Source organism: Chelonia mydas, chromosome 6 (assembly GCF_015237465.2).
Source record: "Chelonia mydas isolate rCheMyd1 chromosome 6, rCheMyd1.pri.v2, whole genome shotgun sequence".
Classification (NCBI taxonomy): Eukaryota; Metazoa; Chordata; order Testudines; family Cheloniidae; genus Chelonia; species Chelonia mydas.
Window position 1 is genome coordinate 7,397,884 of NC_051246.2, and position 23,171 is coordinate 7,421,054.

The 23,171-nt window shown below is 46.6% G+C and overlaps 2 protein-coding genes and 1 long non-coding RNA gene across 13 annotated transcripts in view; 2 read left to right on the forward strand and 1 right to left on the reverse strand.

Moving 5' to 3' along the window:
• Nucleotides 1-23,171, reverse strand: part of LOC119566252 (interferon-induced very large GTPase 1-like) — an 858,959-nt gene that overhangs the window by 768,876 nt on the left and 66,912 nt on the right. The gene's annotated exons all lie outside the window — the stretch shown is intronic.
• Nucleotides 1-23,171, forward strand: part of LOC102933170 (interferon-induced very large GTPase 1-like) — a 214,905-nt gene that overhangs the window by 31,112 nt on the left and 160,622 nt on the right.
• On the forward strand, nt 11,681-20,008 carry LOC122466297. The gene is made up of 3 exons (XR_006291704.1): nt 11,681-11,717; nt 19,334-19,750; nt 19,870-20,008. It is a non-coding gene; the product is annotated as an uncharacterized LOC122466297 (long non-coding RNA).

Genomic DNA, 23,171 nt, shown 5'->3' on the forward strand with positions numbered 1-23,171 from the left:
GTGCTGACTGGGCCACAGGTTGAAAACCACAAGTTTAGGCCAGGTCTCAGGATAAAGGTCAAGTTTAGGCCAGGTCTTGCTAAAACAAGCTAATTCACCCCAACATTGTCTCTAGGACAATTTTAAAGAGAGAAACTTCAAATTAATAATTAATAAATTAATTAATAATGACACGTGGATTTCTCTTTGTTTTGACTGGGATATTTCTTGGCTTTCCCTTTGAGCCTGTCTGAGGCTGGCCTATGATACCAGAAGGGAGGGAAGGCCTTCTAGCTGAGACTCATCATGGGGCAGGTATACAGAAGGGAACGAGGGTGGTTTGGAAGCCGCTGGCTCTTGATAAGGAGAAGCAGAATTTGTCTTTAGAATGAGCTGGGAAGAATGTGGTTTAATGGAGATAAGGACAGGAAAATATCCAGAACCCTGCTAGAGGGAGGGAGACTATTTTAATTTTGACCAACCTAAACTGGGGACCAGCTTTCTCTTCTCCCAGAGGCAGTGTGTTTTGGTTCTTTTACCTGAACCAAGGAACTAATATTGTTTCTTTTCTCCCCAGGAGAAAAGGGAATGTGTTGTGAATGTGAATGTCACTGCCTTTGGTTTAATATCCTGTAGTTAGAGAAGCTGTCCATTTCACACCTATTGAAAAGGACACCAACTTGTGCAGAGTTTTCAGATAGGTGTCTAGTTTTGTACATTTATACACTGAAATGAAATAATAAATAGTAGAGATTATAGTTAAAATATACAGGATAAAAGAGGGAGTTGGGAGGGGTTGGCATCTACTAAACAACATAGTCATAGTGTGAATCGCAAATTATACAACTAACTATCCAATTAAAAATGTCTTTTCCCTAAATATTTTAATATTCACCCTTAGCATTCCCTCTACTCAAGACTACTTGAATGAATATTAGTGGAAAACACATGCAGAAAGGGTGCAAATACCGCTGAACCAACATTTCTTCTATTTCCTTACCCTAGACAAGATTTAACATGCATACAATAATTTCCCAGTGTGTGCTCTGCGCTATATGTTTTGATGTTTGTATGCAACTTTAAAAAAATATTTAATTTTTTTTATATGAAACATCAGTTTACTACTCATTAATGTTCATTAGTATCAGATCTGAATACCTTTATTCGCACTGAGTAGCACTTGACTCTATGAGCTGTTCCATTGAAATCCATGGGACTATAGGAAGCAAGGCACTGCTCATATGATAAAGGGGGCAGAGTCTGTGCCTAAAGTCAGACATCTCACCAAGGTTAATTTTAGGAGGGATGCAGCAGGGGAAGGAGACTGCCAGGCAGAGCTTCTAAGCCCTGCAGGAGTGGGGCTCTGCTTTATCTCCTTGATCATAGGAGCCCTGAATCCTGGTGGCTTTCTCCTGCAGGCCTACTGCTGTGCTTCTCTCCCTTCTATCCTAGCCAGTCACACTGTCCATAGAGTCTCCTCTCTTTGGAGCTCCTACGCTGTTCCACTACAATGCAAATACACAACGTGAACCCTTTATCTTTCCAATCTCTGCCGATGAATGATTTTGTAACCAATGAACTTTGCTGCAGAATTCCCAGTGTCTCCTAGAACTCAGTGCAGCTTTGCTGGGGCCTCAGAACTCAGGTCAAATGTGCCGCACGGTACAAGGGGGAGGGGACTTGGCATCTCTTATCAGACTGAACACTGCGTGGGATGTCAGCATTGTTCACCCCAGGGAGGTGACAAATAGAAATCTGCTGTATTGCCACAAGAAATGAGTCTGGAGATTTTTCTTGTATGTAGCAATACTAGTGACAGCATCGTAGCATTGACACTGTGGTGCTGTCTGAGGAGACACTTTCATTTTGGTCTCCCTGGCCTAGATTGCTTAGGGACCAAAACCCCAGACTGAGGCTCCACTGGGATCCACAAAACTCCCGCCACACCCTGTAGGTGCCTCAACTCCCTCGGTGCCTAATTTTTTCCAGTAAAAAGTTCCCTGGGCACCTGTGTTTCTGCCCCGGGTATGTACACTGCTGCCTCCCTCTGGGCGTACAGACACCAGTCCCCTGCCTAAGCCCCAGAGCAATTCACAGATGGGAAAATACAGGCATTGAGATGCCTGACTCATGCAGGGGGCCCGATCTGGTAGGTGTGCTCAGAGGCAGCCTACTGGATAGGGCCCCTCAGGTGAGTTCACACAAAACAGCCTTTGGGGGAGGGGAGGAGGACCTCCCTCATCACTTTTTGCCCAATGTTTGGGGTACTCACCTGGGATGTGGGAGACCTCCAATTCAAGCCTCCCCCCACACACACCTTATTAGGAGAAGGGATTTCCACAGGGCCTCCCACTGCTCAGGTGAATGCTCCAACCACACCGCTGTGGGATGTTCTACTTCTGATGTGGGGAATCCATCAGTCTCTCCTGTCGAAACTGTTCCATTGTTGATTATATAATTAAAGACCCTTTCGGCCAGAGAGCAAGCGAGCAGGGGAATGACCATGTAGCCTAGTGGTTGGATCACTCAGTGAGGAGGTGGGAGACCTTGGATCCTGTTCTAATGAAGGTTCTCAGCTGAGACTCAGGAGTAGTAGAAATGGGTGCCTCCGTACAGCCTGCACTTAGGCAACTATCTTTGTGAGGGGTTGGGGCTTAGCACACACCCTTCTCATCAGCGTCTCCCATTGGTTAGCTTAGGCAGCTCCCCACCTAGCGTGCCAGTTTTTGTGAATCACAGTCTAAGGCCCCATCTACACTGGCAAGTTTGTGAGCAGTAAAGCAGCTTTGAGCACTGTAACTCCCGAGGTGTGCACACTGCCAAGTCACTTAGTGCGCAGAAACTGCACAGTTGCAGCGCTCTAAAAAAACCCACCCCGATGAGAGGCATAGAGCTTTCTGCGCCGTGGCTACAGCACTGCGGTGCCAGTGTAGACACCGTGGTGATTACAGCACTGTGATTGGCCTCTGGGAGGTGTCCTACAATGCCTGTTCTCAGTTTTCTGCCCATTGGTTTGAACTCTACTGCCCTGCCCTCAGGTGACCAACCGTCAGCCCCATCCCATACATTCCTTTGGAAATTTGAAAGTCCCCTTCCTGTTTGCTCGGTGATGTGTGCAGTGGTCTCAGCACATCTTTCCAGATGGTAATGCCTGCTCCACACACCAGGCAATCCCCTGCTTGGAGCAATGCCGAGCTGCTGGACCTCATCGGCATTTTGGGAGAGGAGGCAGTGCAGTCACAGCTGTGCTCCAGGCGTCGGAATTTTAATAGCTACGGACAGATTTCTAGATGCATGATAGAAAAGGGCCATGACCGGGACACACTGCAGTGCAGGGTCAAAGTGAAGGAGCTGCGGAACACCTACCACAAGGCACGGGGGGCAAACCGCCGCTCCGGTGCTGTGCCCACAAGCTGCCAGTTCTACAAAGAGCTAAACATGATACTCGGTGGTGACCCCACCTCCAGTGCAAAGTCCCCTGTGGACACTTCATTGGCTTCGTTGGTAGTCGAGAGTGGACCAAGCCAGGAGGACGCATTCTTGGATGAAGACGGGGAGGGGGAACCAGAGGCAGAGGATGACTCAGAGGCCAGAGATGCATTCAGTCAGGATCTCTTTTCTACCCTGGAGGAGCCTAGCCAGTCACAGCAGTTGGATATTGGTGAAGTGCAAACAGGAGAGGAGGCCCCTGGTAAGTGGATCTGATTTGGGGAATTGCTGAAGCGAGATGTTGGGGGCAAGAGGGTTGCAGAAAGCAGGCTTGTCTCCCACATCATGCCTAGTTTGAGCAGTGGAACAGGCTGTTGATACACTCCCTCACTTCACGGGAATCTCCCTCAGCGATCTCCAGGAAACTGTCATGGAGATCCTGGGGAATCCGCTCCTGCAGATTCGTGGGCAGAGCTGCTTTGTTTCTTGCCCCATTAACGATAACTTTCCCGCGCCACTGTGCCATCACAGGGCGGGGGAGACCATAGCTGCACACAGACTAGCCGCATAGGGGCCAGGGCGGAAGCCGCAGGATTGGAGAACACCCTCCCTTGATTCCCTGCTCACCCTCAGCAGCGAGATATCTTCCATAATGATCACCTCCTGTGGAAAGTGTGGGGACAGGAATGATTATCAGGCCCACCCTACAGTGCTGGCTCTCCCCAAGTGCCCAAGAGTCACATACCCAGTGTACAGCAGGGTCCAGGAACAGTGATTTACCCTGCCCCTGTGTCTACTTACCATTTTGGGGGTCCTGTGGCTTATGTGTGCTTGCCTGGGGTCAGCCAGTTAGTGTCAGGTGTGTGAGTACTGGCCGTGTTTTAAATCACTGAAACAGTGGTGCCTGTGTTGTAAATAGTACTGCTTCTGTAAAATGTTGCATTTAAACTTCACAGAGATGACCTTGGGAGGCCAGCCTCCCTTATCAGTGGCAGAACTGTTGCGAAGAATTCCAAAGCAGCTAAGAAGAACTAAGGAGGACTTTATGCTTGAGGTTATGATGCACTCCGCCGCCGAGAAAAAGGAATTGAAGGAGCAGTGGGACAGCGAGAAGAGGGAACGAAAGGAGAATACGGCACACAAGAAAGAAGCCATGGAGTGGCTCTTAACAGTTATGGATCACCAAGTGGACATGCTCCAGGAGATACTAGCTCTTCAAGCCCTCCCCTGCAGCCGCTGTTGCAAAACTCTTTCCTATGCACCCCCACACAGACCGCCAACAGACTCTTATCAACCTCCTGGCTCCACTCTCTACCCGCAGCATTCCACTCTTCCCTCCTCACAGTCCAGCAGTGTGGACTCCCAATACCCACTGCACTCAACACCCACCCATCCATCTGCAGTTTTGCCCTGCTGAAGTACAGCACCCGCTGCATCATACTCCAAAGGAGAAGGTTGGGTATGATCCCTGGACATATACAAATCTTCAGCCATCCCGGGACCCCTCCTCCTCTTGGGACCTTCCATTCCTTCCATTCCCCCCCCCCCATCGCCCTCCCTGCTGATGAATTTTTTTGTTTGACTCTATCCTCTGGTTGTTGTCTTTCAATAAAAGAATTGTGTTTGTTTGAAAGCAATCTTTATTCTATTAAGTGAAAGCAAAAAGAGCACTGCAAAGCAACATACATACAGCTATGTTAAGGCCCCTTCTTGCATCATGTGCACCAATCACCACCTAGCATTACAAGCACTGCAATCCCGAGTATAGCAACAAATATTACTGGCTTTCAGCTTCAAACTGCTGATTCAAAGCATCCCCGATTCTTATGGCCCCAATGCTGTGCCCCTCTAATAGCCCTGGTCTCTGGCTGTTCAAACTCAGCCTCCAGGCACTGAGCCTCTGAGGTCCAGTCCTGAGTGAAGCTTTCACCCTTCCTTTCACAAATATTACTGAGCGCACAGCATGCGGCTATAAGCATAGAAATATTACCATCGGCCATGTCCAGCTTCCCACACAGGCATCGCCAGCGGGCATTTAAATGGCCAAATGCATACTCCACAGTCATTCTGCACTTGCTCAGCCTGTTGTTGAACCACTCCTTGCTGCTGTCAAGTTGCCCCGTGTCAAGGTTCCTTCCCCACTCTGAACTCGAGGGTACAGATGTGGGGACCTGCATGAAAAACTCCAAAGCTTACTTTTACCAGCTTAGGTTAAAACTTCCCCAAGAAACAAACTATTTTACCTTTTGCCCTTGGACTATCGCTGCCACCACCAAACGTCTAACCGGTATTATTATTAGGAAAGAGTCTGTTTGGAAACATCTTTACCCCCCAAAAAAATCCTCCCAAATGTTGCACCGCCCCTTTCTGGGGAAGGTTTGATAAAAATCCTCACCAATTTGCATAGGTGAACACAGACCCAAACCCTTGGATCTTCAGAACAATGAAAAAGCATTCAGTTTCGAAAAAGAAGAATTTTAATAGAAGAAAAAGTAAAAAAAGAATCACCTCTGTAAAATCAGGATGGAAAATACCTTACAGGGTAATTAGATTCAAAACGTAGAGAATCCCTCTAGGCAAAACCTTAAGTTACAAAGAGACACAAAAACAGAAATATCCATTCCATTCAGCACAGCTTATTTTCTCAGCCCTTTAAACAAACAGAATCTAATGCATATCTAGCTAGATTACTTACTAAGTTCTAAGACTCCATTCTTGTTCTGTCCCCAGCAAAAGCATCACACAGACAGACTCTTTGTTTTTCCCTCCCCCTAGCTTTTGAAAGTATCTTGTCATTTGGTCAGGTGCCAGCGAGGTTATCCTAGCTTCTTAACCCTTTACAGGTGAAAGGATTTTTCCTCTGGCCAGGAGGGATTTTAAAGGGGTTTACCCTTCCCTTTATATTAGCAGCCCAAAGGGGGAAAAAATCCTTTTTAAGATGTGTGCTTCTTGTTCAAAAATCAAAATCCTAAAAAAAAACCTAACACCTTTGTCTCCAGGCAAATAGACAGAAAACCCCTCTAGTTGCTCTTAGGTAAAAAAACAACTTCAGGTCTGTGAAGACTTGTGAATTTCCCTGCAGGAGGTTACCTACCCTGTCTTTAGATAGGGAAAACTCCAGCTCCCAAAAGACAATTCCCTTTTGTCTGTGCTCTGGCCCCAAGCAGAGAAAAAAAATACCTCTAACTGCTTTCAGTTTAAAACCTGCTTTCCAGCAGTCCAAAGGAAAAAAAATATTTCCTTTTCAAATTTGTGCTTCTGGTTCAAAAAATCTCAAATTAATCTCAAAATGATTACAAGTTATTCCCACTGCTCTGCCACCATGTCAAGGTTCCTTCCCCACTCTGAACTCGAGGGTACAGATGTGGGGACCTGCATGGAAACCTCCTAAGCTTACTTTTACCAGCTTAGGTTAAAACTTCCCCAAGGAACAAACTATTTTACCTTTTGCCTTTGGACTTTTGCTGCCACCACCAAACGTCTAACCGGTATTATTATTAGGAAAGAGTCCATTTGGAAACGTCTTTCCCCCCCGCAAAATCCTCCCAAACGTTACCCCCCCCCCCTTTCTGGGGAAGGTATGATAAAAATCCTCACCAATTTGCATAGGTGAACACAGACCCAAACCCTTGGATCTTAAGAACAAGGAAAAAACATTCAGTTTCTTAAAAGAAGAATCAAAAGCATCACACAGACAGACAGAGAGAGACTTTGTTTCTCCCTCCCCCCAGCTTTTGAAAGTATCTTGTCTCCTCATTGGTCATTGTGGTCAGGTGCCAGCGAGGCTATCCTAGCTTCTTAAGCCTTTACAGGTGGCAGGGTTTTTCCTCTGGCCAGGGGGGATTTTTAAAGGTGTTTACCCTTCCCTTTATATTTATGACATCCCGGGTATGGCTTCATGAGCCACGGCATTAAAGGGTAGGCAGGGTCCCCCAGGATCACAAAGGGCATTTTGACTTCCCCCACGGTGATCATCTGGTCCGGGAAGAAAGTCCCTGCTTGCAGCTTCTTGAAAAGGCCAGTGTTCCAAAAGATGCATGTGTCATGCACCTTTCTGGACCAGCCTGCATTAATGTCTGTGAAACACCCACGGTGATCCACAAGCGCCTGGAGAACCATTGAGAAATACCCCTTGCGATTAATGTACTCAGTGGCTAGGTGGTCTGGTGCCAGAATCGGAATGTGCGTGCCATCTATTGCCCCTCTGCAGTTAGGGAAGTCCATTTGTGCAAAGCCATCCACAATCTCACGCACGTTGCCCAGAGTCATGGTCTTTCGGAGCAGGATGCAACTAATGGCCCTGCACACTTCCATCAACACGAGTCCAACGGTCGACTTTCCCACTCCGAACTGGTTAGTGACCGATCGGTAGCAGTCTGGAGTAGCCAGCTTCCACAGTGCAATCGCCACGCGCTTCTCCAACGGCAGGGCAGCTCTCATTCTCGTGTCCTTGCACCGCAGGGCTGGTGCAAGCTCATCACACAGTCCCATGAATGTGGCTTTCCTCATGCGAAAGTTCTGCAGCCACTGCTCATCACGATGTGATCCCACCACTCAGTGCTTGTTTCCTGAGCCCAAAAGCAGCGTTCCACAGTGGTCAGCACCTCCGTGAATGCCACAAGAAATCTCGTGTCGTAGCTACTATGCGTGGTGAGATCAATGTCACACTTCTCTTGCCTTTGTAGTTTCAGGAATAACTCCACTGCCACTCGTGACGTGTTGGTCAGTGCGAGCAGCATTCTTGTCAACAGCTCGGGATCCATTTGTGCTGCCAGAAAGAGGCAGGGCAGGGTGCGCAGTACACAAACCATTAAAAGATGGCGCCAAATGCGGACGGAAGCACAGGGATTGCTGGGATCTGAAGCAATGCGTCACAGGGCATTGGGACAGGACCCAGGATGCCCCACGACCCCTTCTGTTTTCCCACAAGTCTTAGCAGCAAAAGAGAAGGAAGTGCTCTGTGGGATAGCTCCCCAGAGTGCACCACTCTGAATAGCTCTGCAAGTGCCGCAAGTGTGAACATGCTATTGCACAGGCAGCGGTCAGTGTGAACACACAACAGAGGTTTTCCTTTGGCGCTCTCTGAGGGGTGCTGTAACTGCCGGCGCTGTAACTTTGCAAGTGTAGACGTGCCCTAAGGGGCCCATCTCTCCCCATTCTTGTACAGGAAGCCTGATGTATATTAGTATCTTCAAAGTCCTATTGTACTTCTTAATGGCCCATCCAGGATGATTGGCTACTGTCTGGCAGGCGTTCCCCAGGTGCAAGCACTTTTGTAATTGATACATAGTCCATATTCCTAACTTCAGATACAGAAATGATACATGCATACAAATAGGATAATCACATTCAGTAAACCATAACTTTTCCAGTGATATCTCAAATGACCCATCTTCCGTAAAACATATATGAGTTATGCCATATTCACATCAAAAGCATATCTCCATGAAGAATATGGGGGGAGGGTTACAGACATATTCCTCCCTCTATTGCAGAGTTAATCACTTGAGAAAAATAGAAGTAGTGTATTACATGCAAAGAAACAGACAGGAAACAGCTGAAGAAAAAGAGGAAGTCCCTGGTGAGATGTACAGTGTTTCTGACCAGCATCAAATAATGGCTAGGACATCAGTTGGATTTCAATTTAGATTTTTACTTAAAGTTACCTATCCTGGTAGGGAGATTGTCCCTGTGTGCCTCTCATGGTCCCCTCTGGGGTGCCAATATGCTGCTTGATCTTTAGGTTATGTAATTAATTTTATTGATTACTTAAGAATCCCCATTTATCACTTTGAGGATTGACAGGTTCTTGCCACAAGATCAGGCCCAGTATAATTCAAATTATTATATAGTTGGGAACCCTGATGTGCACAGTTGCAACACTCACACTATAGGAACTCTTTTATATTTACAAATATAGTTTATTAATACATTTAGCAAGTCACAAACACCTCAACTTAGTAAGATAGAGATACTACAGACTGTACATATGCACATCCATATACTCATGCCATCCCTTGTAGTGTTAGCTATCATCTTCCTCATCACCGTCACCTTCCCCATCATCACCAATGGCCATCATTCTGGTACCTTCCAAGGACTACATCTCTCTCCCTCCTACTGTCCCTAGGCTGTGATGCCACTTTTATAATATGTTACACTGACACCATTATATTTGATGCACATTCAGTAAGGGATTTTCCCCCTTTTCCTTATTTGTATTTCCTCACCTTACTAATGTTGGAGTGTTTTTTTTCCTATAGGTTAATATATCAATGATCCCAACTTATTATCATATATGTTCATTCAATACCATGGCCCTTTTGTGTTTAGGTATCACATTTGTTATTTTTGTCCTAACTGGTTATTTTGGTTCTTTCCAAGTTCCAAGTTGTGGTGCACCTGTTAAGTTTAAAAGGGTATGAACTTAGGAAAGCCCCTATGCCAACATGCTTTAACGCATCCTCTATGTTAAAGGTCACAGCCATATATATAGACCTTATGTGTTATCTCATCACCATTTATGTAGGTGAAAGGTCCCAAACATATGTATACTAACTTTACCTTAGCTCAACATACTGGATGTGCCTGTAGGTCCCTTGTGTTACAGCCAAAAATTACTCTAATATAAACCTATTATAATAAAACAAATATTCAAACCCATAAGAAAGTAAGACATTTATAAGAAAAGATATATAGGCAAGTGTCAAGGTTCCTTCCCCACTCTGAACTCTAGGGTACAGATGTGGGGACCTGCATGGAAACCTCCTAAGCTTACTTTTACCAGCTTAGGTTAAAACTTCCCCAAGGTACAAACTATTTTACCCTTGGACTTCCACTGCCACCACCAAACTTTATCTCGGTTCCTGAAAAAAGGTAGTTTGGGAACGTCTTTCCCCCCAAAATCCTCCCAACCCTTGCACCCCACTTCCTGGGGAAGGTTTGGTAAAAATCCTCACTAATTTGCATAGGTGACAACAGACCCAAACCCTTGGAGCTTAGAACAATGAAAAAGCATTCAGTTTCCTTACAAGAAGACTTTTAATAGAAGAAAAAAAAAAAGAATCACCTCTGTAAAATCAGGATGGTGAATACCTTACAGGGTAATTAGATTCAAAACATAGAGAATCCCTCTAGGCAAAACCTTAAGTTACAAAAAAGACACACAGACAGGAATATTCATTCTATTCAGCACAGCTCTTTTCTCAGCCATTTCAAGAAATCATAATCTAACACATACCTAGCTAGATTACTTACTAAGTTCTAAGACTCCATTCCTGTTCTGTCCCCGGCAAAAGCATCACACAGACAGACACAGACCCTTGTTTTTCTCCCTCCTCCCAGCTTTGGAAAGTATCTTGTCTCCTCATTGGTCATTTTGGTCAGGTGCCAGCGAGGTTACCTTTAGCTTCTTAACCCTTTACAGGTGAGAGGATTTTTCCTCTGGCCAGGAGGGATTTTAAAGGGGTTTACCCTTCCCTTTATATTTGTGACATGCCCCCCAAATCTCAGCTAGGGTGAAACGCTGGCTGGGATTTCTTCCTGGAGCTCTAGGAAAAACAGAGTTAATAAGACACATGCACCTCTAAATATACTACCAAGTACATAAAGACTAACAATATTTTCCACATCTCAAGGACCATTTTAACCAGTTGATTCTGGGAAACTTTCACTGGAGAGTGCATCAGCCACTTTGTTAGAAGCTCCTGAGATGTGTTGGATGTCGAAATCAAAATCTTGGAGAGCTAAACTCCACCGAATAAGTTTTTTTGTTATTTCCCATGGCGGTATGAAGCCATTGTAACGCAGCATGGTCGGTTTGCAGGTGGAAACGCCGTCCCCAAACATATGGGCGTAGCTTTTCCAGAGCGTAGACAATGGCATAACATTCTTTTTCACTGACTGACCAGTTGCTTTCCCTCTCAGACAGCTTCTTGCTAAGAAACACTGTAGGGTGGAATTCTTAATCCAGTCCTTCCTGCGTTAAAACTACTCCCACACCACGCTCGGACGCATCTGTCAAAGTCTGGGACCCTTAGTACAGGGTCAGACCTGAGTGTTGCTTTAAGCTGGTTAAAGGCCTTCTGACACTCTTCAGTCCACTGACCGGCATTTGGTTGTTTCTTTTTGTTTAGGTCTGTCAGTGGGGCGGCGATTTGGCTGTATTGCGGTACAAATCGTCTGTAATAACCGGCCAAGCCTAAGAAGGATTGAACCTGTTTCTTTGACTTTGGGACAGGCCACTTTTGGATAGCAGTCACTTTGGCCTGTAGGGGGCTGATAGTTCCTTGACCCACCTGGTATCCAAGGTAAGTCACTCTGTTTAGGCCTATTTGACACTTCTTAGCCTTTACAGTTAGTCCTGCCTCCCTTATGCGCTCAAAGACTTTTTGTAGATGTTCCAGGTGTTCTGCCCAGGAATCCGAAAATATGGCTACATCGTCAAGGTAGACGACTGCATATTCTCCTAATCCCGCTAGGAGACCATCTACAAGTCTTTGGAAGGTGGCGGGTGCATTTCGCAGCTCGAAAGGGAGTACATTAAATTCATACAGCCCGAGATGTGTGGTGAAGGATGACCTTTCCTTGGCGGATTCATCTAGCGGTACCTGCCAGTACCCCTTTGTTAAGTCCAAGGTAGAGATGAACTGGGCCTGTCCCAGTTTCTCTAATAGTTCATCTGTGCGTGGCCTTGGATAGTTGTCTGGGCGAGTTACAGCATTTAGCTTATGGTAGTCCATGCAAAAATGTATCTCCCCATCTGGTTTGGGAACTAGAACCACTGGAGATGCCCATGCACTTCCAGAGGGGCGGATTACATCCATCTGTAACGTATCCTGGATCTCCCGGTCTATAGCAGTTTTAGCTTGAGGAGACACCTGGTAAGGTTGGACTTTAATTGGGTGAGCATTACCTGTGTCAGTGGAGTGGTATGCCCTTTCAGTAAATCCTGGGGTGGCTGAGAACATCGGCGTGTAGCTAGTGCACAGCTTCTTGATCTGCTGTCGCTGCATACGCCCAAGGGTCATGGAGAGGTTCACCTCTTCCACACCACCAGCACTTTTCCCTTCGTAGTAGACACCTTCAGGCCACTCAGCGTCGTCTCCTCCCTGGGCTGTAAACTGACAAACCTTTAATTCTCTGGAATAAAAGGGCTTTAGAGAATTAGTATGGTAAACCTCAGGCTTTCGGTTGGAGGCGGGGAATGCTATGAGATAATTAACAGCTCCCAGGCGCTCCTGGACCGTGAATGGCCCTTCCCACGATGCTTCCATTTTATGGGTCTGCAGCGCCTTTAAGACCATGACCTGGTCCCCTACTTTGAAGGAACGCTCTCTGGCATGTTTATCATACCAGGCTTTTTGCTCTTTTTGAGCATCCTGTAAGTTTTCTTTAGCAAGGGCTAAAGAGGTTTGGAGGGTGTTTTGTAGGTTGGTTACAAAGTCCAGAATGTTAGTTCCTGGAGAAGGTGTAAATCCCTCCCATTGCTGCTTCACCAACTGTAATGGCCCCTTAACCTTGCTGCCATATACAAGTTCAAATGGGGAAAACCCTAAACTGGGATGTGGTACAGCTCTGTAGGCAAAGAGCAACTGCTGCAACACTAGGTCCTAATCATTGGAGTGCTCATTTACCAATTTACGTATCATGGCCCCCAAAGTTCCATTAAACTTCTCCACCATGCCATTTGTTTGATGGTGGTAAGGAGTGGCAACCAAGTGATTTACCCCATGATCTTCCCAAAGGTTTTCCACAGTTCCTGCCAGGAAATTAGTTCCTGCATCTGTGAGGATGTCGGAGGGCCAACCTACCCTGGCAAAAATGTCTGCTAGTGCCTGGCACACACTTTTAGCCCTGGTGTTGCTTAGAGCTACTGCTTCCGGCCATCGGGTGGCAAAATCCCTGAAAGTCAGTATGTACTGCTTTCCTCTGGGTGTCTTTTTCGGAAAAGGACCCAGAATATCCACAGCTACTCACTGAAATGGAACTTCAATGATGGGGAGTGGCTGGAGAGGGGCTTTGACCTGGTCTTGGGGTTTTCCCACTCTTTGGCATACTTCACAAGACCGGACATAGGTAGAAACATCCTTGCCCATTCCCTCCCAGTGGAATGACCCCCCCAAACGGTCTTTGGTCCTGTTCACCCCAGCATGGCCACTAGGGTGATCGTGGGCTAAGCTCAAGAGCTTGGCCCGGTATTTAGTTGGAACTACCAACTATCTCTGAGGATGCCAGTCTTCCTGGTGTCCACCAGAAAGAGTTTCCTTGTATGGAAGTCCTCTTTCTACAACAAACCTGGATCGATTAGAAGAGCTGAGAGTCAGTGGGTTGCTCCATGCCACCGTCCAAGCTCTCTGGAGGCTTTCATCTGCTTCCTGTTCGGTCTGAAACTGTTCCCTTGATGTTGGAGACATCAGTTCCTCATTGGATTGTGGACCTATGCTTGGTCCCTCTGGAAGTGATGTAGGGGATAGGGCTGTTTCCGTTGACTGTGAACCGCTCTCTGCTGGGACACTATGTTGGGGTTCAGGCTCCGGCTGAGCCTCTTGTGTAGGGTTATGGGCTGCTGCTGGTTCAGGTTAGGTGGGGCCCTCTGGTGTTGAGGTTGCAAGTACTGGATTCAGTGCTGGCAATGGGTCTGGTGCTGGTTGTTCCTCTGGTTCTGGTTCTGGGACTGGTTCCATCTGGGTGTCTGGGACTGGATCCACTACAGCTGTTGCAGACATTGGCCTGGGGTCCGGGTCCATCACCTCTGACCGGGTCCTGATAGAAGTTTCCGGAACAGAGCTAGGCCTCACGGCTTGTTTAGCCTGGCTGCGGGTGACCATTCCCACCCTCTTGGCCTGCCTCACATGGTTGGCCAAGTCTTCCCCCAACAGCATGGGGATGGGATAATCATCATAGACTGCAAAAGTCCACGTTCCTCACCAGCCCTGGTACTGGACAGGCAACTTGGCTGTAGGCAAATTGAAAGAGTTGGACTTGAAGGGTTGAATCGTCACTTGGATCTCTGGGTTGATTAAATTGGGGTCCACTAAGGAAGCATGGATAGCTGACACTTGTGCTCCGGTGTCCCTCCACGCGGTGACCTTCTTCCCACCCACACTCACAGTTTTCCTCCGTTCCAAGGGTATCTGGGAGGTATCTGGGCCTGTGGATCCCTGGTGTGATTCCGGTGCAATGAACTGTAATCTTTTGGGGTTCTTGGGGCAGCTGGCCTTTACTTGCCCCAGCTCGTTACATTTAAAACATCGTCCAGCTGATGGGTGACTGGGGTGAGGCGGGTTGCTGGAGAATGGGGTGGTGGGACGATAAGGTGTCTGGAGGGTCCTTTGGGAGGTAGGTGGGGCCTTGGGCGGCTCCCGGTAATAGGGTGTGGTCTGGGGTTGTCCCTTCTGGTCTCTGCTCCAACTGCAACAAGTTTTCTTCTTCTCTGCCACCTCCACCCATTTGGCTCCAATCTCTCCTGCCTCGATTACAGTTTTGGGCTTCCCATCTAGGATGTATCTTTCTATTTCCTCAGGAACACCCTCTAAGAATTGTTCCATTTGCATTAGGAAGGGCAAATTTACTGGAGATTCAACACTTGCTCCTGATATCCAGGCATCCCAATGTTTCCCAATGTGGTAGGCATGTCGGGTAAATGACAAGTGTTATGAATTACACCTGATAGGACACGCACACAACTGCTGCGAATTATACCTGGTAGGATATGCACACAAATGCTACGAATTACACCTGGTAGGACACGCACACAAATGCTACGAATTACACCTGGTAGGACACGCACACAAATGCTGCGAATTATACCTGGTAGGACACGCACACAAATGCTGCGAATTATACCTGATAGGACACGCACAGTTCAAATCTAGGCTGAGGCACATAAACAAAGTCCACAACTGCAGAGTTCCCAAAAGACACCAAGTTTATTACGCTCGAGCGTGGTGCCCCCCTGCGAGCCAGGAGGGGATCCTGAATACAGATTATACAAAGGTTATATACTTTTTAGCAAAGCATGTTGCCCTCGTGCATCGGAAACCTTAGCCAATAAACAAACCCTTTTCTTATCTACCACCTATCCCTGCTTGGTGCATTCCTCGTGCTAAAGCAGTATGTTAATTACACAGCATGGTCCTAAAGCCATGCATCAGTAACCTTTATTATCAGGATGGGAGGCCTCACATCAAGGCCAAGAGACAGGGAGTTAGAGACTGACAAAAAACAGATACTGGGAGTCAAGGCAGGCTGGAGACAAGGAGGAGGATTTTCACAGGGATTCAGTATCTAAGGATCACTCCTCCTGGTGTATGATGTGCTGGCATTTAAACAATGGTGGGCCCCAAACCAAAATGGAGTTACATGTGCTAACTTTTCCTTAACACACGTCTGGTTTCCAACTTAGGGCTCTGAACCTCCGACGAGAATGCTCGGGTGTTATCCCCATTCTGACTCTCGCCTTGGATTTAAACAGTTCATACTTGTTCATGTGTTCTTTAGGCATTTCAGCCGCCACCTCAGCTAAGGGTCCACTGAGCTGCGGCCTCAGCCCTACCATGTATTGGTCGGTAGAGATGTTGTACCTAAGGCAGGCCCTTTCGAAGTTTTCTAAGAAGGCCTCAGTATCCTCGCCTGCTTTGTAGGTGGGGAACTTTCTGGGATGGGAAGTGGTACCTGGAGAAGGATTGCTTGGGTTTGTTGGTATATTCTGCTGAGCCTTTACCTTCTCCATCTCCAGTTCATGCTTCCTCTCTTTTTCCTTCTCCTCCTCCACATGCTTCCTTGCCTCCATTTCCCTCCTGTGGGCAGCCTCCTGAACCTCCTTCTCCATCCGCATGAGTTCTATCTGCCTTTCATGTTCTCCTCCAGTTCTTTGGCCCTTGCTTCCATAGCTCTCCTGTGAGCAGCCGCTTGGTGTTGTTCTGCCTCTTTCGCTGCCTCCATCTCTTTGTCCTTTGCCTCCATCTCTTTGTCCCTTGCCTCCATCTCCCTCCTGTGGGCAGCCTCCTGTACCTCCTTCTCCATCCGCATGAGTTCTATCTGTCTTTCATGTTCCTTTTGTTTTTCATCAGCCTCAAATCTGGCTAATTCCAGCTTTTGTTGAGCCGTGGAGTCTGTCATCCTAACCTCTCTGTTTTTAACTAACTTTACACCCAAGGTTTAGAAATAAAACAAACAAAACTTGGCTTGTAAAATTTTGCTGTGCTGGACTAAGATACCTATTCTCTGATAGTGATTGTCAGCCTACAGAAAAAGACAATTCCCTCTGTCTCTGCTCTGGCCCCAAATCAAAGCAAAAGCCCCAACTACTTGGAAACCTGCTTTCCAGCAGCCCAAAGGAAAAAAAAATCCTTTTTCAAATCTGTGCTCCTTGTAAAAAAAAATCAAAATCCTAAAAAAAAAAAAAACCCTGCCACTTTTGACTCCAGGCAAATGGGTAGAACACCCCCCCTATTTACTTTTAGGGGGAAAAAAACCTCAGGTTTGTGAAGATTGAATTTCCCTGCAGGAGGTTAACTACTCTGCCTCCAGGCAAAGAAAACCTGCAAGACACAAAGATAATCCCCTTTTGTCTCTGCTCTGGCCCCAAAGCAGAGAAAAACTAGCTGCTTTCAGTTGGACCTTCTTTCCAGCAGCCCCAAAGGAAAAAAAAATATTTCCTTTTTAAAATCTGTTTTTCTGGTTCAAAAAATCTCAAATTGATCTCAAAAGGATTTCAGGTTAATCCCACCACTCTGCCACCATGTCAAGGTTCCTTCCCCACTCTGAACTCTAGGGTACAGATGTGGGGACCTGCATGGAAACCTCCTAAGCTTACTTTTACCAGCTTAGGTTAAAACTTCCCCAAGATACAAATTATTTTACCCATTGCCCTTGGATTTCCACTGCCACCACCAAACTTTATCTGGGTTCCTGAAAAAATGGAGTTTGGACACGTCTTTCCCCAAAAATCCTCCCAACCCTTGCACCCCACTTCCTGGGGAAGGTTTGGTAAAAATCCTCACCAATTTGCATAGATGACCACAGACCCAAACCCTTGGATCTTAGAACAATGAAAAAGCATTCAGTTTCCTTACAAGAAGACTTTTAATAGAAGAAAAAAAAAGAATCACCTCTGTAAAATCAGGATGGTGAATACCTTACAGGGTAATTAGATTCAAAACATCGAGAATCCCTCTAGGCAAAACCTTAAGTTACAAAAAAGACACACAGACAGAAATATTCATTCTATTCAGCACAGCTATTTTCTCAGCCATTTCAAGAAATCATAATCTAACACATGTCTAGCTAGATTACTTACTAAGTTCTAAGACTCCATTCCTGTTCTGTCTCCGGCAAAAGCATCACACAGACAGACACAGACCCTTTGTTTTTCTCCCTCCTCCCAGCTTTTGAAAGTATCTTGTCTCCTCATTGGTCATTTTGGTCAGGTGCCAGCAAGGTTACCTTTAGCTTCTTAACGCTTTACAGGTAAGAGGATTTTTCCTCTGGCCAGGAGGGATTTTAAAGGGGTTTACCCTTCCCTTTATATTTATGACAGTCCCCATCACCTGCTCCATGGAAACGATCTCAGTTGTGGTATCGGTCCCCCTAGTCCTGGTCCTTCTATATGGAGCCCCAGTCTCCAGCGGTGACAGTCAGCCGACAAACTCAGGCACCAGTGGCTCCACCATGGTCACCAGAAGGGGATTCCTCCACCACAGAAGGGCAGTTTAGCTCCTCACCAAGGCATCATCGGTGCTACTGGGCACAGGGGCTGCTTTGACTTGTATGGTACTTCATTGGCAGCACAGCCAGTAGCCAATCCAGTGCTTGTATTGGAGTCTGTAGGACATGCCTGTGAGGCTGATGCCTCCTTCACACCACGTATTGTCCACTGCCTGAAGGCTACAGTTGGTGGCACCAGACTTGGTGCGGGAAATGCGCTTGGAGGTCTGGGTTGAGGAGCCAGTGCCTACCCTAAAACCCACTTCCTCCATGGGGGATGATGCCCCGGGGCTTCCCCTGGTGGTACAGCTGCCCTCCTCCCCCCTGGACGAGGTGATGGCTGGACCCTTGAGGGCAAGCCCTCCAGATGATTTTAAAGAACACCAGGCCCCTGCTTTGATGAGTGGCTGAGAACTTGGACCTAGAGGCGGAGGAGATGGCCGAGCAGGCAGACACCTTGTTCAATGTACTCTGGCTTCTACCCCTGCCCATGTTGCACTACCAGTGCATGATGGGGTCCTGAAAATTGCCAAGGCTGACTGGCAAACTGTCCATCCCTCCCACCTCGGTCTGGAATGTCTCTTCCCAAATGCCTGGGACCCTGCCCTTTCCTAGGACCTGAATCTCATGATGTTGAGGCTGTGGGGCCTCCCCTTTGAGCCTCTGGCTTCTTGCTCTCTCCTGCTTCTCTCCTGGAAGTTTTCGTTCCTAGTTGTGACAACATCAGCCCACAGGGTGTCCAAAATCAGGGCACTTACTTCAGAACTACCCTATATGGTATTCTACCAGGATAGGGACCAGCTGTGACCACACCCAGCATTTCGGCCCAAGGTAGTTTCCCAGTTTCATACTGGCCAGGACATATACTTACCTATCTTCTTACAAAGCCTCATGCATCAGATGAGGAATGCAGGTGGCACGTCCTGGATGTCAGGAGCGTGCTGGCCTTCTACATAGATAGGACAAAGCCATTCTGTAAGTTGACGCAGTTGTTCGTTGCGGTGGCAGACAGAATGAAAGGTCGCCCAGTGTCTGCTCAAAGGATTTCATCCTGGATGACTGCCTGCATCCACTACTGCTCTGAGCTGTCAAAAGTGCCTCTGCTGGCAATCGCGATGGCACACTCGACTAGGGCGTACCAATCCAAGATATCTGTAGGGCTGCTACCTGGTTGTCTGTCCACACGTTCACATCTCATTATGCACTTACCCAGCAGGCTCGAGATGGCACTGGTTTTGGCAGAGCAGTGCTCCAAGCTGCACGGCTGTGAACTCTGAGCCCATCTCCAGAGACACTGCTTGAGAGTCACCTAGAATGGAATCGACAAGAGCAAGCACTCGAAGAAGAAAAAACAGTTACCTACCTTTCATAACTGTTGTTCTTCAAGACGTGTTGCTCACATCCATTCCATTATCCGCCCTCCTGCCCGTCTGTCAGAGTTACCGGAAAGAAGGAACTGAGAGGCCAGTGGCGCCTGATATACCGATGCATGAGCACAGCACTCAAGCGGCGCCACTGCCGACCCTATGGATACTGTAAGGCAAAATCTCTGATGACCACGCACATGGGAACACGCACACCTAGAATGGAATGAACATGAGCAACACATCTTAAGAACAACAGTTATGAAAAGGTAGGTAACCGTTTTTTCCCACAAAATATTTTGTTAAATCCAATCTAACCAAAGTTATTTCAAATGTCTATTTCTTGATCCTGAGGTACAGTTAAAGTATAAAAATATTACTATTCCAGACCATGTGACTCAGTAACAGGAATTGCTGCTGAAAAGTACTTGGAGATGATATAAAAGGAATGAAATAAACTGGTCAACTTACTTCAAAATGATGCTGACAATGTTTTGGATGAGTTACTCTGCCAGTCAGTCATCACAATGCAGGAGTATGATGGAGTCAACAAAGAAGATGACACAAGAAACAAAATGAGAAAACTGTTGATTCTGATCCCAAGAAAGCGGGCATTGACCTATATGGAATTTCTGGAGAGTTTGCAAAGGATATATCCTGATTTAAAACAACATTTGCAATACACAGGAGATGGTAAGTGGTATCATTCATTCTGTTACTTTTTAAACATTTCTTTACAATAATAATGCAATTGCCACAAAATGAACGGGGACCCATTTCCAGCTAGATTCTTATTTAGTAGCAAATGATGCCATTGTGTCTAGGACACAGGGGTTCCCTGGTTCTGCAAGTGGTGCAGTCCCACTGCAGGAGGGAGCCTGGCACAGGCATATGCATCTCCAGTGCAGCATAAAGTGCAGCTCTGCAGGGTCCCTTGCTGGTCATTGTGCAGGGCTTAGGTGGGGTCCAGGGCAGGATGGGTAATTCATAGCTATTTTGGACTTTTGCAGGGGGAGAAGGCTGGGGTGCAGACGGGGCTTGTGAGATCTCTGGGAGTTTAGCTGATTGTCAGTTCTGTTGGATGCTGTGAGGTGAGCTGCTAGATATTCATTCTGATGGATTAATTTTATGTCAAGAGTTTCAGATTGGCATGTTTGTAACTTTTATTCCTTGACATAAATTAATCAGTGCTTTCAGGCAGCTATTGGTAGTTTGACCCAAAAAGTTTCTGTGAATGAAACAAAAGCTTGATGAATGTTCTTAGAGGCCATGGCTCTTACAACATTCAAGTTGTCAGGTGAAGGGACGGTACGTTTCAGTGGGACTGCATACATAGTAAAGGTTTGCGGGTTGCGGCCCAGACTCCACCTAAGGTGACAAAGGGGGGAATGTGAGATTCCACTACCACTCTGAAAGGAATCCTAGTTAAGTCCTTAGCACCTTTGCTGAATTTGGTGTGAAGTGCACCCCAAGATGCCTGGAGCGCACCCAGCCTAAAGTCACCACCAGCAGAAGCAAATGTTTCCAGTTTCCATGGTTTGCACTTGGTCTGGTGTGTGAAAGGGGACACAAAAGGTGTCTTCAGTGCAGCAAATGCCAAATTAACATCACACAGCACCTGAAATGGAGAAGCAGGGATTGTAACTGCCTGCTCTTAATGAAGCTGAGGAGTCAGGGCTGATCAGCCTAGTCTGCTTCCTTCTAGTTGAGGGAAAGGTAAAATAGCAGGTGAATGAACCCTAAGGGGTGATGTCTGTAATGTAGAATGAGACAGGACTAGAATGTAAGAGACATTGAATGGAAAAAGGGGCCAGTGTTTAGGTGGTCTCCATGTAATACAGATTCCTTCCAAGTAGCTAGGATGACCACAGAGTAGAATGTATGAATCAAGTTGGTTTAATTGCAGGAGCTTCATTCCTGGGCACAAAAACCATGTTTCCCCTTTATTTTGCACTACAACACTGCCAGATCATGTCTCTGTGCAAGTACTGCTTTTAATCCTGCAGTGTGCCACACCATCTCCCACTTTCCCTGCTGTCTGTCACACAGTTTCCTGAAGCCCATTCACATTTCCTTTATCTCTGCATTTCACGTGAATTCTGTCAATGTGATTGTGGTGGGTGACACAAACATCCTGGGGGATGAGGGACACCCTCCTAATTCTGAAAAAAAGGCCAAGAAGAAATCTATATGAAGAGAGTCTTAAGGATCTTGTTTTCTTTTCAGAGTCTCTAATCGTAGAGAATAGACCCAGGAATCTAGGTGGCCTGAGTCTTCAGAGACAGTGAATCCTCAAGGTATTGTCTTTAACTCTACAGCATAGTGCACTTTGCAGACCTAGTGGACAAAGACCTTCCTAAATAGAAAGGTTGTTTATCTGGGGGCAACCCCTCTATAAGCATCTCATTCCCTTCCCCGTTTTAAAGAGATAACAAGGGTCCCATCTTCTTCTCCACCTCTGCCCAGTGCTGCAATGTTCCCCCTAGTCTATCCTCCAGTGCTCCTCCAGTGGCGTGTAAATGTTCCAAGGCCTGGGACATTCACCCCTTCCCTTGGTAGACTGCTCCACAGTGTGCTACTGTATGGTATTATTCCTTATATTCCTCAGAAGTGTCCCATTATGAGATCTATTAGTCCTATCACATCCCTTCTCTCAGGAAGCCATGTGCCCTGTTGCCTACAACATGGCACTGAGAGCCAAGAACTCCTGACTCCTAATAGTCAGCCCCTCTAACCCCAGGATGTATTTTTGCTGCTCTTCTGTGTATTCCCTCAGTTCATAGAATCACAGAATATCAGGGTTGGAAGGGACCTCAGGATGTCATCTAGTCCAACCCCCTGCTCAAAGCTGGAGCAATCCCTAACAAAATCATCCCAGCCATATGCCCTACATATTGCTGGTATTAAGGTGTCCAGAACTATAAGAAAAATAAGAATGGGAGTTTAACCAGTGTCATGCAGAGAAGGCCATCAAATCTGGTCAATGTTAATTAATAGGCCTGAACCATTCTCTCCCTACCCTGCCAATCCCTGGCAGCAACTACAGAATCTACACTGGTAATGAGTGAATCTTGTGTAGTCTAAAGTTTTTGGTAGCCCTCATGAAATTGTTTTGGCTTCACAAGACCAGACTGAAATGGCAAATCTTTTTCCTCTACAGTTTAATGTTTGGATCCCCTTTCATGCACCCAAAAGAGACGCACCTCTCAGAACCAAGTTTCCAAGTAATAGGAATTCTATGCTCTGAGTTAGAGAACAGCAAATCTGTCAAAAGCAGGAGCCCTGTGTATATTTGTGCTCAAGTATTTCAACCAAGCTTATTCAACTCCTCTTCTTACCCCATCACAGCCCAGTCCCTGGGCTCCATGTTCATAATCTTTGTGTTTTGCTGTTCCCACCCTCTGCTGCATTTTTCATATGCCTTTTTAACTGGATACTCTTCTTTCTTCTACATTTTGCACTGTCTTGCTTAAGCAGAACTCAAACTCACTAATGTCAGTAAGACTTCCAACCCCACAAGGGTAAAATGGGTTTGAAACTGGCAAAATGAGTTTTGCTGTCTTTGAGTAGAAGTCTCTAGTATTAGGGTATCATGTCCTCTAGGGCCCTTTTCTTCTGCTGATTTATCTGCAGTTGCTTATGCTGAGGAAATCTCATGATACTACAGCTGTTCTAGCTATACCACTGGGA